The 20,481-nt window shown below is 34.1% G+C and overlaps 1 pseudogene; it reads left to right on the forward strand.

Moving 5' to 3' along the window:
• LOC149573220 (protein SEMI-ROLLED LEAF 2-like) overlaps window positions 1-18,563 on the forward strand; it is a 152,032-nt pseudogene extending 133,469 nt beyond the window's left edge.
• Window positions 18,564-20,481: the final 1,918 nt, after the last annotated feature.

The raw sequence follows: 20,481 nt of genomic DNA on the forward strand, positions 1-20,481 counted from the left end.
CTAGTTCTTTGTTGAGGCAGTCCTTGAATCAGATGTTTGAATAAAATTAATAAGAAGTGGTTAGCCCACATGTGTTGAAAATAAAGAGAAATTTTCATTCATATGATACTATTTATGATTCAAATGTGTACACATATGTTTAAATGGTAATTAGATGAAATGATGATATATAAAGTTGTTGATGTTTCTCGGATCTTCTGCAAATGTAACGGCATTGCCTTGTAATCAGGTATATGTTTTCCATATGCAACATCCTCTCATTTATATTGAGCATGAGTGAATGAATTGGCATGTCTATTCAAAAAAAAAAAATTAATAATAAAAACTTAATTATGTTTTATATATATGTATGTATGTATGTATGAATGTATATATGTATGTATATATATATATATATGTACATATCTATATATATATATGTACATATCTATATATATATGTACATATATACATATATACATACATATATACATATATATATATATACATAAATATGTATATATATATATGTATGTATATATGTATATATATGTATATATGTACATATATATATATATATATGTACATATATATATACATATATATATATATATCTGTACATATATATATATATATATGTATATATATACATATATATATATATATATATATGTACGTATATATATTTACATATATATATATACATATATATATCTACATATATATATATACATATATATATCTACATATATATATATACATATATATATATGTATATATATATATATATACACACATAAGCTTATATCTCATATATAATTATATGAATAACCATAAAGTTATCTGACATAAGCTACCAAACATTAACACTCCCTCTAAGCAAAGGAGGATAAACACAAGACAAATATTACACCATTGGTAATATCTCAGCAGATTATTATTATTATTATATATATATATATACATATATATAGATATGTACATATACATATATACATATGTATATATGTATATATATATGTACATATCTATATATATATACATATATACATACATATATATATACATATATACACACACACACACACACACACACATATATATATATATATGTATATATGTATATATATATATATATGTATATATATATACACATAAGCTTATATCTCATATCTAATTATATGAATAACCATAAAGTTATCTGACAAAAGCTACCAAACATTAACACTCCCTCTTAGCAAAGGAGGATAAACACAAGACAAATATTACAACATTGGTAATATCTCAGAAGATTTCCATCATTAATATTGCATACAATATCAAGAGTATTAATCTCTAGAATATTAGCATATGATATTCATCAATTAATCAAACTTATGGTAAGATATCACATTTGATATCAAGAGCCTTGATCTCCTAGAGTATCGACATCCGATATTCATCAAGTACTCAAAATCATTTAGCTATCACATTTGATATCAAGAGTATTGGCCTCCTAGAATATTAATGATATTCACCACTTACTCAAAATGTTTAGATATCACATTTAATATCAAGAGTATTGACCTCTAGAATATCAATGATATTCACCACTTACTCAAAATGTTTAGATATCACATTTGATTTGATATCAAGAGTATTGGCCTCAAGAATATCAATGATATTCACCAAGTACTCTAAGAGTAATGGCCTCCCAGAATGATGAGATACAAGACATTCACCATTTACTCACTTTATTTTATCTCATAATACAAGTTTATTGTAAGATCGTCACCTTACAACAACTTCTCCAATTACAAGTGATTACCATTTGGAAGTCATCACTTCCTCATGATGCACACAAGGGATAGGCCCATACAAAAGCCACATGGTCATAGTCCTCATGACTATGATAAATTATGATCATTAGAGAAACCATTTGAGCATGGTCTACTCCCTCTTAATCAATAAGATAGGGTTCATTGAAGGTTAACCAAATAGCATCCTTAGTCTTCTCCCTCTAAATCTTAATATCCCTCTTTTTTCCTACAAGAACATTCTCGAAGGAAAAGATCAAGGCACATAGCTCTATAAAATATAAAGAAGAATGTTAACATTAATTAAAATGTTAGTAATTTAAATCACACTTATTACTAACAATAGCATAAATAATTGTAACATAACTCTTTATTTTATATTTTCAATAAAGGAAGTAAAATAATAAAATACTCAAATTTTTACCATTCATACTCCCATAATGATTCTCTTCATATCTATATTACTCAATGCCTAGAATCCTTAAAATACCTTAATTTTGTTTGAGACCAAGGTTATTGACTTTGGGGTCTTCCAATAAATTCCAAGTGTACATGTTCGCTTAATGAACCACCAAGGTGGACATATGAGTAGACTTAAGCTTGTCGGGTATGTCCAAATTGTATTTGTATGGTCAATATTTCTGAAGGTGATGTGGCAGTGAATACAATCTACAACCGATTCCTTTCCTTCCTTAATAATCACTTATACTTATCAAGTATAAATGGACTACCCTCTATTTGTATTTTTTAGTCAAGGACATGGCCAAGGATTGAGAATTTTGCACTACTTATGTCTTATCAAGCATGCGATAGTGACATCTTAACATTGTCTAAGTAACATAATGCTCAAAAGAAAGAGATTCTGCATGCAATGCGTGACAAACACAAGTTATACCCTTCCAAACATGTGATCATATTTCACATCTCCTATAATAGATAATCCCAAATATTGGCAATGTAATTGGATATGATATGTCCTTCCACTTTCAGGATAAGCTCGCACTAGCACTTAATCACTTTTCAAAATATCCAGTGAGTTTACAAAATCAGAGACTTTATATGAATTGTAAGCATGATCCAATATTGGTGGTGTGAAATCTAGAATGAATAGACATATTAAAAATATTGAGATTGGTCATCCACATTTTCTTTGAGACATTTGCAGCCCCATCTCGATCATCACACCTCGGCATTGGAAACCTACAGTCTGTGGACAACTCATGCTCGATCTCCTTCAATTTCTCAAATTATTGATAAGGAAGTTCTGAGAATTACTCACCATCCTTTGGGAAAAAAGTAAGGGCTCGAACCAGAACTGGAAGAAAAGTTTGTGAAACAAGGCGTGAAACTCAAACTTGCAATCTCCTACACCTTATCTCAAAAGAACATTTGGATTTTTGTTCCAGTGTCCAACTCCATAGCATGCGATTGTTCGAATCAAAGTCCTAGTCAGTGCAATTCTTCAAGAAATTTCATGGCTTCGCCCTCCCATTGATCAAGATAGGTTTCTTCAAAGATGCTCAAATCCCTTGGCCCTAAAAAATCACAACATTCTAATAGCTCTAAATTTGGTTCAAGGCAAGAATCCCATTTGATAAGGAACCATGGCCCGCATACTGAAATGAGAATATCATCTAAGAAAAATACTATTCATATGCCTTTGTCAATGGTGTTAAAGATATTTTGTATCTTAGGTAGGAAAATGAACCTGCTCTGATACCATGTTGATGTTTCTCAGATCTACTGCAAATGTAATGGCATTGCCTTGTAATCAGGTATATGATTTCCATATGCAACATCCTCCCATTTGTATTGAGCATGAGAGAATGAATTGACATGTCTATTCAATAAAAAAATAATTAATAATAAAAACTTAATTATGTTATATATATATACATATATAAATATATACATATATACATATATACATATACATATACATATATATACACATATATACATATATATATATACATATATATATATATACATATATACATATATATATATATATACATATATACATATATATATACATATATACATATATATATACATATATACATATATATATACATATATACATATATATACATATATACATATATATATACATATATACATACACACACACACACACACACACACACACACACACACACACACACACACACACACACACACACACAAGCTTATATCTCATATGTAATTATATGAATAACCATAAACTTATCCGATAGAAGCTACCAAACATTAACAAAAGTTATGCAATTTGATTCTAAACTATGTTAAGAAAATTTGAATATATGAATGAAATTTCACCTTGTATTTTTGTAATTATTGAAAAGAGAAATATTCCTACATTATTATATCAACATAACATCAAAATCTACACTATAATTCAACCTAGAGAAAAAAAAATCATCTTGCTATGTAAACCAAATAAATTTCCAACACTTAGAAAAGAAAGAGACTTGAGAAAACAAATTTAGCTTTTACGGTAAAAAAACTCTTTGCCCTTTGTATGGTAAAAAAATTTAATCCCTTGTTGAACAAAGTATATTCCTTTTCAAATTCCCTTTAATTTCTTTGGCATCTTTTTAAATAGTAGTTATGAAATTATAAAATCAAATAAAATTAAAATTAAATCAAATAAAGACAAAAAAATATATTCTAACCTATCCTAAGTCTCACCCACTAAACTTTTAAGCATAACTACTCTTACCCTATCACATCACTATCCTATCTTAACCCCCCACTATTTTTCACTCATGTAGATCATCCTTTCTATGTATTAAATAGTCAAAGGAACAATGATGGATTTAGAGACTTATCCTAAGTTTGGATAAAGGCCTACTATTAATGCAAACACAAAAAAAGGAAACATGGCCTTATAACATTAATGTCTCTTTTAGAAAATGTCTCCATCAACCCCTTCCACTTGCCTTTCCCCCTCCATATGAAATTCTCTTAGCCCCATGTGTTTTAACATGTTAATTACCTCCTCTACCATCTGTATCATTCCACACCGCACTTGCTACTTGGACAGTGGTAAATCAAAATGCGAAATCAAGTTGTTGTTTCCATTTCAAAAATAAACAATGACATGTTGTATAAATTTGACATTGGCATCTTCTTGCCCACCCCCCCCCCCCCCCTGCATGCATTTCCATGCTCATTTTGGGTCCACCTTTCTTGAGAGTGGTCAACCTTAGTTGGTTCATGTAACTCCTTGGGAGGATTCCTAGGAAGATATTCACCCACTTGGTAATGGGTGAGTAGGTAGGTTAGGTAGGTAAAGTTAGGGAGTGTTTAGGGAGTGGTTAGGGAGTAAGTAGAGTTGGTTAGTGGTTAATAAAGGTAAGTAGATTTGGTTGGTAGTTATTAAAGTTTAGTTGTTAGTAATTAATGTTAGATTTATAGTTAGTTTTAGTTAATTGTTTGTTAGTATTAGTAAGTAATTTAGGTTATTTAAAAATTAGTATTGTTTTGGGTTAAGTTAATATTATTTTTAATTAGCTTTAGTTTTTAGTGTATGGTTTTAGTAGATAATAATGTTAGTAGATAATAATAATTTAAGTAATGTTATTTTAGAAATTATGTTAGTGGATAATAATAATTATTAATTCAAAATAGTAATTACTATTTATTCTTGGTGTAGGATATTGAAGTTGTATTGGGTTAAGATCTAGATAGATGAACATTTTAAACATTGAATTGGCCTATGAAACAAATATCTCAAATGATTTCGATAGTCATTATTTTTATGATTGTAATAAATTTAAAGTTCACTTAATTAATGACAACTAGTCTTAAGGTATTTAGAGTAACGTTCTAAAAAGATGTAACCTATTCAACTAGGAGGTAGACCAAGACATGAAACAAAATATGGAACTCTAGAGAACCTAATGTGACTTATGTGTGTCTTTAGTCAAATTGGTATAAACATAATAGATTAATTAATTTTTTTCAAAAAATTAATTAATTTATTAAAAAAATCTGTGTTTTGCCCCGTTATTTTGGGCATGACATTTTGGTATCAGAGCCATGTTTCAATACTAGGAACCTAAAAACTATTACATTTCAATTTAATCTAAACTTAAATTTTTGTAGGATGCCTCACATCACATGAAATAGCCAACAAGGCAGAGGTTGTAGAGCAGTTGGTGCTAGGGTAGAATAGGAGGATGGACCACCACTTCCACCACCACCACTATTGAACCCTAATCAGAATATTTTGGATTCCCTCCAGACCTTGATTGGAGTAGTCCAGCAGAGGCTACCACCTATAGTATGAGCAAGACAAAAAATTCTCGAAGGGAAAGCACAGGATCTTGGAGGAGGCAGGGCAAGTGAGAGAGAGAGAAGTAAGAGTCCCCCACCGAGGTAGGTTGAGGGACAAGGTGATCATGAGGGTGAGTTGATACATTAGTTAGTACCACCACTTGATAGACCTCCTATACATGTAGGAGATGAGATCAGGGAGTTGATATGACTCCAGCCATCATTGTTTATCAATTCCACTAACAGAGCAGTAGCAGAGGCCTAGTTATAGAGTTTGCATTAATACATCCTTATGGGAGTAATTTGAAGGCACAACTAGTAGTCCGTTAGATGAGGGAGAATGCCTCCTATTGGTGGCAACAATAGGAATCTATAGGAGTGAGGATGGATACCCTCACATGGGAGACATTTTTGGTTGGATTCTAAGAGAGGAACCTTTCTAAGCACTTCAAATAAAAGTAAGATAGAGAAATTTCATTCTCTACATTAGAGAGGCCTCACAGTAGCTCAGTATTAGAGTAAGTTTCTTGAGCTCCTTCCTTATGTTGAATACATGAAGGACAAGAAACTATGAGTCCATCACTTCATCATGGGCCTAAATTTCTCACTCTAGGGTGCAGTCCATTTGGATTTCCTTACCATTTTTAGATAGGTAGTCAAGATATCACTAGTTGCTAAGGATACTCAGGGTAGATAGGAGTCTTGAGATTGGTCTCAAAACTGAAACTCTACCCAGTAGTCAGGATAGCAAAAACCCCCTTGGAAAGGGAATCATAACTATGTAGTAGGGTCCTCTAAGGGCCAACAGTCTCAGTAGAAGAAACCATAGCAGTAGTAGAAAAAACCCTCATAAGGGCTCTAAGTCCAAGAAGTGGTAGTCACAGGGTCTTAAATAAGATCAAAAGGCATAGGCTCCATAGTCACAGTTAGCAAAGACTCAGTAGTCTTCCAGGGGTGGATACAGTGGATGTAGTAGGCTAAGAGGTACAACCGTCCAGATCATAGGGTGTATAGTGTTATATCTAAGGACCATGCTACACTTGTAGTCACATAGGTCATATAGGTAGATAGTGTTCATAGGGATAGTCATCCAATGGTTAGAGAGGGGCTATCTCATAGCCTATAGTTGGTGACATGGGTAGATCCCACAAAGTTTTTGCAGTGGTTGACAAATACTAGGTTGAGCATTAGGCCATAGTCATAGAGGCCATAGGTATAAAACAAGGTAGTATGATATCTATTTTATTTAATTCTATAACTATTGACTCTTTCATATCTCCATATGTCGTGGAGCATTGTAGGCTAGTAGCAATTAGACATGATGTCAGTTAGCCTCAAGAGCCAGAGTGTTAGTTAGTTCCATGGTGAATAATTTCCAGATTTAGATTGAAGATATGAACAAGATGTTTGATCTATGCATTACCCCTCTAGTTTCTTATGATGTTGTCTTTGGTATGGACAACAAAAGAGGGTAGAACGTGTGCACAAATATGGGATCTCTAGAGTGATTTTTAGAGTGACGAGACTAGTATCTCTTTGTATGATTTCTTCTATGTAGCTTAGATGGTGCATGTGAAAGGGATGTCAATTGTTCACTATCACCATTAGTGATAGAGAGGAACATTCAGAGGGAGAGCCATCCCTCGATGATTTTCCAATTTTGTAGGAGTTTGCAAATGTATTTCCTTCAGAGTTCTCTAGTATGCCTCCACCTAGCGTAGTGGATTTTCCCATTGATCTTGTGTCAGGAGCCAAGCTAGTATTGAGATCACCTTACATGATGACTAATCATGAGCTTGGTAAGCTAAAGAATCAATTGGAGGAACTCTTAGAGAAATGGCATATTTGACCTAGTATGTCACTTTGAGGTACACTGGCGATCTTCATAAAGAAGAAGGACAGATCACTTAGGTTGTGCATTGATAATCGATAGTTGAACAAAGTAACCATTAAGAACCAATACCTGCATCCTAGGATTGATGATCTCTTCAATCAGTTACAAGGTGCCCAAGTATTTTTCAAGATAGATTTAAAGTCAGGTTATCATCAGTTGAGGATTGTGGATAGTGATATCCACAAGACTACATTCCATACAAGGTATGGTCACTATGAGTTTTCCGTGGTACCATTTGGCCTCATGAATGGAGTATTTCATACATTTTTGGATATTTTTTGGTTGTATCCCTTGATGATATTGTGATGTATTCTCATAATAAGAAGGAGCATGAAGAGCACTTGAGACAAGTGTTGCAAATAAGATAGAACTAGTTGTATGGCAGCTTGTCAAAGTGTGAATTCTATAAACCTAAGATACATTATTTGGGTCCTATTATATTAGGCAATGGGGTCTCATTAGATCCATCAAAGATTAGGGCCATCATGGATTGGCCAACACCCACCAGTGTCACTGAAGTAAGGAGTTTTATGAGACTACTATGATATTACTAATGCTTTATTGTAGAACTCTCTAGATTGGCACACCCAATCACATCTCCTCAGAAAAAGGAGAAGAAGTATAAGTGGACAAAGAAGTGTGATAGAGCTTTTCAAGATCTCAAGAGAGTCCTCACGAGTGCACCAATCCTTGTAGTACCAAATCCTTCTATAGATTGTGTGGTGTGCATAGGTGCATCTTTGGATGGTATAGGGGTAGTCCTTATGCATGATGGATGACCTATTTCCTATGAGTCTAGAAAGTTGAAGACTCATAAACTCAATTACCTTACTCATGACCTACAACTTGTAGTAGTTGTTCATGCTTTAGTGAGGTGGAGACACTTCCTTCTAGGTCATAGATTCAAACTTCATTCTAACCATCAGAGTTTGTAGTACATACTCACATAGTTGAACCTTAATGCTAGGAAAAGAAGTTGGATGGAGTTTCTTTGTGAGTATGATTTTGATGTTCATTACATCAAAGGAAAGGAGAATGTGGTTGTAGATGCCTTAAGTAGAAGGCACTATGAGCTTTCATATATGACTACTTGCATCAATTTGAGAGAGTGGATCCTACATCATTTGTTAGCAGATGAGATTTATGCAGAAGTTAGTTAGTTGGTGCATTCTTAGAGACCCTTGGAAGGGAAGTATTTAGAGTATTCATTGGAGTCCAATGAAATTTTTTATCATAGAGAACATATTTATGTACCTTCCATTGGGGGTTTACATGAGCTCATTGTACTTGAGGCTCATAGAGCACCTTCTACAGTGCACCCTAGTGTTAAGAAGCTACATGTAGATCTGAGGTAGTTATATCACTAGCCAAGCACAAGAGTGCAGATTTCTAGCATTATTGCAAGATGCCTCAAGTGTCAGAGGGTGAAGGTAGAGCACTATTATCCTAGTGGGCTTCTTTAGCCTAATGAAATTTCAAAGTGGAAGTGGGATGCTATATCTATGGATTATATTGTTGGTCTTCCCATGTCATCTCACTATCATGATGTCATTTTGGTGATAGTTGACACATTGACCAAGGTTGCCCACTTCTCACCTATACATACTACATACACAACACAAGACATAGCTCAGGTGTTTTTGTGGGACATTGTCAAATTTTGTGGCATTTCCTGTAAGATCATCTTAGATAGAGACACACTGTTCACTTCATCCTTTTGGAGAGAGTTGTAGGCAACATTGGGCACTAGGCTCAATTTTAATATAGTGTACCATCCTTAGACTAATAGTTTGATTGAGAGAGTGAATCAGGTATGGGAGGACATGTTGGATATGTATGTAATGAACCATCAAATCAAATGGGAGGAATACTTGCATCTTGTCAAGTTTTCCTATAACAATGAGCACCATTCTTCTATAGGTAGGCCACCTTATGAGGCCTTGTATGGAAGACCTTGTAGAATTCCCTTGAGTTGGGATAGGATCGAGGATAGGGTATCTATTGGTCCTCAGCTAGTTAGAGACATGGAACAGTAGGTGACCCTGATTAGACAGTGCATTAGAGAGGCATAGGATAGGCAAAAGACGTATATTGATGCAAAGAGGATAGATTGAGAATATAAGGTTGGAGATAGTGTCTTCTTAAGGGTGCGACTGCACAACAACCTGATTCAATTCAAAAAGGGCTCTAAGTTGGCACCTCGATTCATTGGACAATTTGAGATCCTAAAGAGGATAGGACCAGTTGCATACCATCTAGCCTTGTCACCTAGCCTATGACACATCCATGATGTGTTCCATATCTTTGTACTTAATGGATACATTTATGACAAGTCTCACATTATAGATCAGAATGCCTTGTAAGTGGAGTTGAACAAGTAGTTAGTGTTGAAGCCTATTTGTATTATTGCTTGATGGACCCTAGCTCTTTGAGGTCGAGAACTAGACTAGGTTAGGGTCTAGTATGATTGTTATGATGAGGTCACAACTTCATGGGAGGGTGCAACATAGATTAGATCTCAATAGCCATATCTTTTTGATGAAATCCAGGAGGAAGTTCATGCTTATTGAATGAGGATGTGAGGCCTCACCTCAACCCATCATATTACAACTAATACATTGTTATTTTGATACATTATGACTTGATATGTCAAGACATTGTCAGATGGACAAGACATTACTATGTTATTATATGTCGTGTTATATTTTACTTTGAGATGCTTAATCATGTTATTTACTATTTTATGAACATGCATATTGATGATATAGTATAATAAATGAATGCAAAATTAGGAATGTGATTAATACCTTGATTATGCAAATTTTAATGGTTAAATATATGAGCAAAACTCAGATAAATAGCTATTTATCTGAAAGATTGATGTTTTGATTTATGTTATTATCCAAATAAATTTTCAATATATGCATGTGATTTTTCTTGAACTATTGATGTGTGAATTTAGTGTGAAGGATTATTAGCTGAGAAATCTAATGGAGAATTGAAACTTGACCCTATGTATAGTTTGAGAAACCCAAGGTTGATTCTAATGAAAGATGTAGACCTCATTGTTTCGTATTTTATTTGTATCATAAATTGAATGTGTGTATCATTTTGTAATTGTAAAGTGTTTAATCTTTCATAACATTGATTTTATAGTGTCAATGGATAGTCATAATCCATATATGCATATTAGCATGATAATTAGAGTTAGCCAAGGTGACCTAATAATATGAGATGGACTAGGTAACCTAAGACTAATAAGTTGGTAATTAGGATTAATTACCCTAATTAGGGTTTAGTGGTAAGTTTGCATTCTTAGAGTTTTTAGAAAATCCAAATATTTTAAGAAAATTAATAGGTCCTAAAATGGTCCTAGGTGCAAAAATTAATGAAAACTAAGTGCCTAGGAGGTATATGTATGGGTTGGGGGCATTTTCCACCCCTCTAGACCCTTTTGTTAACTTTTGTGATTACCCAAATATCTCATTTTTACTTTAGTGTGAAAATTGGAACTTCACCATTAGTTTGACAAGTTCATACTTCACCATAAAGTTTTCCTTAATGATAGGGTTAAGTTAGAAGACCTTAGAAGCCCTTAGTCAAGTCTGAAGTTATTGCAATTTTTAGGTGGTTAAGTTAGGAACCTATTTAGTTGCAAATGTGAGGGTGGAAGAGTGTTCACCCAATCTCTACATTTAGAGAGTATAGTCAGGAGTAAAGGAGGAAAAAGGATAGCTCTTCTCAAATTTTTAGTTTCCATAACCATTTGTGAAGGTAGGAATCCTTCAGGTTTGTGTCCTCATGCTATTTTTTCATTTCTTAAGTTGGCTTTCTACATGTGTCTGTATTCATATGTATAATGAAACATGTAAGTGATGGGATTGTGATGGATTTCTTAATTTTTTTCTTTTCATTTTTTATACTTTTCTATGAGGAAAATTGGAAGGGTTGTCTTGGAATTACTCACCCTCGAATAGGAAAAAAGTGGCCATGTATGGGAGGAGGGCTTCAGTTGGACTCCAGGCAGTGTGGGGTCTCTCCTCATGACAAGGAGAGGGAGAGAGTAGGGTGATATGGGCCCCTACTCATGAGTACAAACCATGTTTGTGTTTTGGAAATCAAGAAGTGAAAGAATAGAATTTCTTGTGATTATAGTCTCGAAAGGGGCATCTGTTATGTTGTTGTGACCAACTTCTTCTACCCTAGAAAAATCCACCTTCTCCCTATTCTAGTTCATTAATGAAATTGTTGTGCAAACTTGGGATGGGAGTATTTGGTAGTATACATCTTTGTGTTAAATCTAATTATCTCCTAGTCAATTTTTTGGTTTTTCCATGGTTACCTTGATATAATTTGTAGATTTCAATTTGATATGGATCCAAGTAGGAATTCAAAGTTGTTTCAATTCAAATATTGGGGAGACTTCTTGTTTGAAATATAGATGAAGTAACTGAGAGGGGAGGGGTGAATCAGTTACCACAAAAACAAGTCCAAAAATCCCTTAGATGTCTAAAATGCTTATTTACTGCTAATAGTTGGTAAATAGTGTAGAAATACTTTAACTTGGTAAGTTAATTAGTTACTATTCATCTAGCATTTAGATGTATTAATATGCATGCAAAAATTAACTAAATGAACACAAGAGACACCAGATTTAACGTGAAAATCCAATATGGGAAAAACCACCAAGTAACTAGTTACCAATTTTCACTTTTCTGAAGTGAGCCCTGTTAGGAGCCAACCCTGTTAAAGGTTATAATACACATTGCTAGGTGTGACCTTGTTAGAGGATTTAATCAACCTGTTAAGAGTGGCCTGATTAGAGGTCTTTAGAAAAATCCAACTGAACTGTCACCTTGTTAGAGGATTTACAAAATGGCTATTAAACCAACTCTGTTAAGAGATTTGAAGTCATTGCTACAATGGTTAGAAAGCAACAATGAATTGACCTGAATGATATGTAACTTATCTTTTGCTAAGTATAAATCTTTGTTCTGCTTTATTGGATCCTTGCTAATTGAATATAGCTTTGCAGCTCCTCTAGGATATCTAATCCTTTATCAAAATTTGCTCAATTCTCTTATTCCAACCTTCTCCATATATTCTCACACACATTGATTCACAACTGGAGTATCTATATAGATACCTTTCAGATTTAACAAGTCAGCTTAAATATAGCTTCCAATAACTAAAAAATTAGTCGGCCACATGAAGCAATTAAACTTAATATCAAAACAGTAAAATCCTTTGTTGGCCGACCAAGCTCGGTAACCACTGCTTCAGAATGGTTTTCTAGTGTTAACCAAGTGAAGCTCAATAGACACTGCAAAATCTTGCAAAAGTCCTTTAGAGACCGAGTGAACTTGGTGAGCACTGACTTTCCTTTTCTATTGTAGTGAACTCGGTGGAAGTTAACTTCCCATTGTATTTCCTTCGCTATTGTAGTGAGCTCGATAGAAGCTAACTTTCCTTTGCTGACCGAGTGAGCTCGGTAAAAGCTAACTTTCCTTTGCTGACCGAGTGAGCTCGGTAGAAGCTAACTTTCCTTTGCTAGCCTTATGAGCTTGGTAGAAGCTAACTTTGTTTTGCTGACCGAGTGAGCTCGGTAGAAGCTAACTTTCTTTTGCTGACCGAGTGAGCTCGGTAGAAGCTAACTTTCCTTTGCTGACCGAGTGAGCTCGGTAGAAGCTAACTTTCCTTTGTTGACCGAGTGAGCTCGGTAGAAGCTAACTTTCCTTTGCTAGCCTTGTGAGCTCGATAGAAGCTAACTTTCTTTTGCTGACCAAGTGAGCTCTGTAGAAGCTAACTTTCTTTTGCTGACCGAGTGAGCTCGGTAGAAGTTAACTTTCCTTTGTTGACCGAGTGAGCTCGGTAGAAGCTAACTTTCCTTTGCTAGCCTTGTGAGCTCGGTAGAAGCTAACTGATGACTGATATGACATTTGTGTAACATCAAAGACAACATTCAATTAAAAATTGTATCAAAAAATTCTCCTTGGGATAATGATCTTTTTGTAAAGATTTATTGTTAACCTTATTTTTGAAATGATTATGATCTCAGTTTTTCCTCCCTTGTTCTTTCCTGAGGGAGTCCTTGAATCAAATGTTTGAATAAAATGAATAAGAGGTGGCTAGCCCATGTGTGTTGAAAAGATAGACCAGCTTCCTTTCATATGATATTCTTTATGGTTTAATTGTGTATGCATATGTTCAAATGGAAATTAGATGAAATGATGATATATAAAGTTATCCAATTTGATTCTGAACTGTGTTAAGACAATTTGAATATACAAATGGAATATCATCTTTTATTTTCATAATTGTTGAAAAGATCAATATTCCTTCGTTATTGTATCAACATAACATCAAACTCTATTCTATAAGTCAACCTAGAGAAAACAAATACATCCCCTTTCCATGTAAACTAAATCAATTTAAAAATCCAACACTTAGAAAAGAAAGAGACTTAAGAAAACAAATTTAGCTTTTACAATAAAAATGCTCTTTATCCTTTGTATGGGAAAAAAAATTTAATCCCTTGTTGAATAGAGTATATTCCTTTTCAAATTCCATTTAATATCTTTGGCATCTTTTTAAATAGTAGTTATGAAATTATAAAATCAAATCAAATAAAGAGAAAAAAATTATTCTAACCTATCCTAAGACTCACCCACTAAACTTTTAAACATAACTATTCTTACCCTATCACATCATTATCCTATCTTAACCCCCCACTATTCTTCACTCACGCAAATCATCCTTTCTATATATTAAATAGTCAAAGGAACAATGATGGATTTAGAGACTTGTCCTAAGTTTGGGTAAAGGCCCACCATTAATGCAAACACAAAAAATGAGACATGGCCTCATAACATTAATGTCTCTTTTAGACAATGTCTCCACCAACCCCTTCCACTTGTATTTCCCCCTCCATAGGAGATTCTCTCAGCCCCATGCATTCTATCATTCCACACCCAACTTGTTGCTTAGACAGTGGTATTGAATCAAAATGGGAAATGGGGCTATTGTTTCCATTTTTAAAAAAACAATAGCATGTTGGACAAAATTAACCTTGGTATCTCCTCCCCCCTCCCCCCCACCCTATCATGCATTTCCATGCTCACCATGGTTCCACCTTCCTTGAGAGTGACTAGCCTTGCTTGGGTCATGTGACTCCTTGGGAGGAGTCATAGGAAGAAATCCGTCCACTTGGTGATGGGTGAGTACGTAGGTTAGGTAGGTAAAGTTAGGGAGTGTTTAGGGAGTGGTTAGGGAGTAAGTAGAGTTGGTTAGTGGTTAATAAAGGTAAGTAGATTTGGTTGGTAGTTAGTAAAGGTTAGTTGTTAGTAATTAGTGTTAGATTTATAGTTAGTTTTAGTTAGTTGTTTGTTTGTATTAGTAAGTAATTTAGGTTATTTAAAAATTAGTATATTTGATTAATTAGTATTGTTGTGGATTAAGCTAATATTATTTTTAATTAGTTTTGGTTTTAATGTATATTTTTAGTAGATGGTTAGTTAGTGGATATAGTATTAAAAAAATTAATGTGTGTAATTTTTTAAAGGTAAATAATTATTATTTTAGTTTAGGTGTAATTTAACTAATTGTATGCTTAAATTAATGGTGGCTTAAATTAATTTGATTTAAGTAATGTTATTTTAGAAATTATGTTAGTGGATAATGTTGGGACTCAAAATCGCCTTCTCGATTTTGAGTACCATTAAAAAATCAAGCCCCAATAAGCCCTTTTAATGCATATGTACCCAACTACCCATTTGAAGCATAAGAGGTGTTTAATGCTTCTAGGACCTTGCATTCAGTATTCTATGCATCCCATGAAGATAAATTTCCATTATGAGCTATTTCGTGAAGTCCTATTTTGAGCAATTGTCAATTCTACATTTTCAACTAAGTGCCAAACAACGATAAGAGACCTTGTTTGCATCTGAATACCTAGCACCCAGTAATGTTTCATGACTCACCGCTTTGGGAATATTTAGTGTCCATACTAGAGAGCCTATATTTCATATTTTGAGTCATTTTGAATCCATTTGATTAGGTTCTGAATCCCTCAAAGTTGGTCATTTGTTGTTGTCATGCTGATGTGAACTATTCTAAATTTTGGGAAGCCCTGTTTGACAAGTTATAATTTTTGACCAGTTGACCCAAATGAGAAAATTCCTATTGAATTGCATTTTAGAGGTCAGAGACATGTTATGTTTCAAGTTTGAGCTTATGAAGAGTTCATTTGATCAATTTTCAAACACGATTCCAAATGCAATTTGTAATGTTTTACTGGTATCATGAAGTGCAGATTTGTTAGTACCCATGTTCATGATGTCATATCTCAAAATTTGTGATAGGTGAGATCAAAAGGTTTGTACCACTGTGTTTTACTCCAAAAATACTTTAAGTGTGCCAATTTTCACATCTTGACGAATCTGTTTACACACTTTCCCAAGTCAATTCCATTTGCAAAAACTGCATTTTTGCCAATGTTTCAGTCTGAAAATTCTAAGTAGCTTACTTTGATTGCTCACCATTTACATCTAGTTATTCATCATGAGCCCAAATTGTAGATTCATACTCTCCTTGTGACAGTGAACCAATGCCCTAGTTTTCATTTTCCCAAGTGTCAGTTTGCCTAGTTTTTGAAGTAGAATCTGAATGCAATTTAGTGTTTTCTGACATGTTTATGTGCAAGTGATTTTAAGAGGGAAACTTTGAAGATTGATATATTTTGACCCCGACTTCGTCATGAGATGAGAATTGACAGGGTAAGAGTATGTGGAACAGAGAATTAGTGTGTCTGATTTGAGAGCTCGATCAGGTGTTTTTGTTAGTTTTCAAAGTCAATCAAAGGACCTCCTGACACTAAGTTGGCAATTTGCAAAAAAATGACAAAAAGAGTTTTAATGATAGATCAATGGTCAAATTTATTTTGAATCTATATTAGATGTTCTATGGATCAATTTGGCATTTCAGGTGTTCAGAAATGAAATTCTTTTTAGCCGGACCCACTTTGGGGCCCAACTAATTCTGACTAGAAGCTGCAGATATGATCTAGGACATGAGATTTTGGGATGATTTAGATGCAGTGTTGTCACTAGTAAAGCAAGGGAAGAGATGGAAACACCTAAGGTGTGGTCTCAAATTTGTATTCAAAATATGGTCAGACTGGCTGAAGAGATAAGTATAGAATGTTATGTCCTAGAACCCATAGTTTAGTACTTTGATATAGGAAAGCACTGGTCTCCTAAGCACGTGATATGTCTTTCTTGATGGAGAGTACATGAAATGAACACTTGCTTTTGGCTGCTCTTATTAGACACCTGGACAACAAGAGTGTTGTACACCAACCTCAGATGAAAACTGACATTGTTGAGATTGTTGTAATTTTAGCTAGGCAAGCTAGATCAAAACCAACGTTTGTTGAAGTTGGTGCAATCAGTGATCTATGCAGACATCTACATAAAAGTCTTCAAGCTAAAATGGAGGCAATGGGTCCACTGGACATTAATTGGAATGTTTCTCTACAGGATGTTATTTAAGAATGTCTTATGGAACTCATAAAATGGGTTGAAGATCCTGGACCAATTTTTGATATGATGGCAATGTCACTTGAGAAGCTACCTATAATACCAGTTGCATGAAGAAGCACTATTGGAGTGATGTCTATTCTTGCTCATATTATAGCATCAAAGTGTGATCATTCATATGTGCAACAGGGCTTTCCTGATTCTCTTTTCCACCAACTTTTACAAGCAATGATGCACCCTGATTTTGAAACATGTGTAACTGCCCATCAAATTTTTTTTGTTCTTCCTATTCCAACATCAGTCTCCCTAGTAGGCTCCCAACACAACTCAAAGAGGACATTTTTGAAGCCTGCTTCAACATTTGGTTCTGCAATTGCACTATTTGAAAAGCTTAGGAAAGAAAAGGTAGGCTCACAAGATGAGAAAAATGGTAGCTAGGCTTTTGGTGAAATAAAGGAAAGGGATGTTATTGAGGAAGAATGGAAGCAGGATGGTTTTTGCAAAAGCCCCACTAGGTTTTATAGCATTAATCTTTCTATTCCTAATATGTGAGAAATTTCAAGTAGCTCAATGGTGAATAATGCAGGCACAATGAGGCTTTCTGGTGATCAAGCAATTCAATTACTTTTTGCATTTTGGATTCAGGAAAACTTACCTAATAACATACCTCTAAACTTTGAAGTAATTTCTCATACTTTTAGCCTAACATTACTTATTTCACAAACGAAGAATTCAAATCATTCCATTATCATCAAATCTTTTCAACTTGGTTTATCTCTAAGGGTTATATCACTTGATCCAATTGGTTCTTTACCTCCATCAAGGCATAGATCATTATTTACTCTATCAATAGGTATGCTTGCATTTGCAGCCAAGGTTTATAACATTCTAGAGATAATTGATGCATGCAAAGCATCACTCAGAGATTCTATTGTGGATCCATACTTGGAGCTTCTAGAAGATCTTCGGCTGATTGTAAAATCTAATATGGATACCAAGGAGTATGGATCAGTATCTAATGATTGTGCAGTTTTAATCTCACTTTCAACCCTGGCACTCCAAAAAACACATTGAAGGAAGTCCACATTTTGATTAGATGTATGCAAAAGGGGGAATGCAATTACCATGTTGGGCATCATTCAAAATATTGGCAATGGACTTGTGAACGCAAACGTGAAGAGAAAAGGCATTAGTTCATTTTTTGTTAAGGTGGGGTTTTCTTCTTCTTCAAAATGCTTGATATGGAAGGGAATGATGTGGGCTACATCTTCATGGAGGAAGGTTGGGTCACCTATCTACATGGTTGCAACCAATCCAGTCACCACAATTGTTTCCTCTCTTGAATTGCATGGTAAATAGACAGAATGTGTTCCCCACTTTCCCATTCAAGCAATGCATCAGAGTCCCAATTTATCAATTGAAGATGATGATCTAGGAGTCCCTTGGAGTGGTAAAGGAAAATCCAATCGGTCAGCTCAGGGTGTGATTTACAGAGAAAGAACAGAGAGGGAAAGCCATGAAATAGTTTAATCCCACATTGAGTGGGTGACTATATTTCTTAATGTTAAAATATGCCTCCACACAAATGCACAGTGTCTCAAAGACACTGCCTTTTGAAAAGGAAACGCTCATGTGTGGGGCCCATGGTTGGCCAATCGAGTGGAGAAAACTAAAAAAATTTCACCCAAACTTCCAGAAGATGGAAGCCACGTGGCAACTACCCGTAAAGTCGGGAAGGGCAGGATTGAAGATGCTTGATCTTATGCTTAACTCGTGAGATTGAAGGTTCATGATGCTAAACTCAAGGTGTATGGGCATAAAAAATATTTTTAGGAGCCCTGTTGTTCCACTTGTGCCCGTCTGAGCTTAAAGGAAGAAAATTTCAAAAGCTCGTGTGCACGTAAAGGAAAATGCAGAAGCTTCTGGTGTTACAAAAATTAAGGCTTCATGTATAAGCATAAATGGAGAATTGAAGGGGTCCCAATGCTATGATATATTTAATAAGCTATGAAGGAATTAAATTAATTAATTAATATTTCAAATACTATGACTACTAGAAAATTGACAAGTGGCAAGGGGCAGGATAAAATGAATGTGACAATCAAATTTCAAAGATTGTTTCAAATGCATGAATTTTCAAAAGGATGAAAAATTCAAATGATTTTAATGTTTTTATATAGTTTATACTATATAATTTTTTTAATTTTTTAATTTTAATGCAAATTCATAACCCAAGTTTGAATTTTTCAAATTGCTACCAAGGGGGCAATTTTTTTCCAAAATAGGCACTTCAATATACCGTTGAAATCGGGAAGAAGTAAATTTTCCATTTTTGAGGTCAATTTTTTAGTAGCTCTTCACTAGTTCACTCTATAAGCATATTTGTGTTTTATGGGGCATTCTCAATGGAATAGGTAGAATTCATCATGGAACATCAAAACCAGCTGGGGAACAAACATTGATGTTTGTTAAAGCATAAAATGAATTCTAGAAAAGTTTAATGCTTCTAGAGTTCATTTTTTAACTAATTTTTGTTGCTGCCTTGGGTTCAGATCAGACATCAACTCAGTTATGATTCTCATCAAATATTTGAGATATTTTTGCATTTGGGAGGCCAAATAATGAGGATTTGATTCACTAGTTGGATAGAGAGATTAGAGAGATGTTTTTCACTGCTAGGAGATAGAATTTCAAGTGGACACATGTCAATTACAGATCAAATTTTGGAATTCTCTTTTCCTATATCTTTCTTTCTCTTTCTGTTTGTAAGGGTTGGTTCTAATTTTTGGAGAAAAACCACTCACTACTGTAATACCATGTTTTGGTTCCAATTTTGATGTGTTCCCATATTATGACACCACATTTCCTTCAGTAAATTTCTCTTGTATGAAGAACAGTAGGAAGATAAATACAGATAGTTTAGATCTATTAAGTGTTTCTTTGTTTTAAATTCAAGCATATGAATGTATTATTTCAAGGAAATCAATACAAA

The sequence above is a fragment of the Cupressus sempervirens genome, chromosome 2 (assembly GCF_028749045.1).
Source record: "Cupressus sempervirens isolate cs-2001-9-10 chromosome 2, ASM2874904v1, whole genome shotgun sequence".
Taxonomy (NCBI): Eukaryota; Viridiplantae; Streptophyta; class Pinopsida; order Cupressales; family Cupressaceae; genus Cupressus; species Cupressus sempervirens.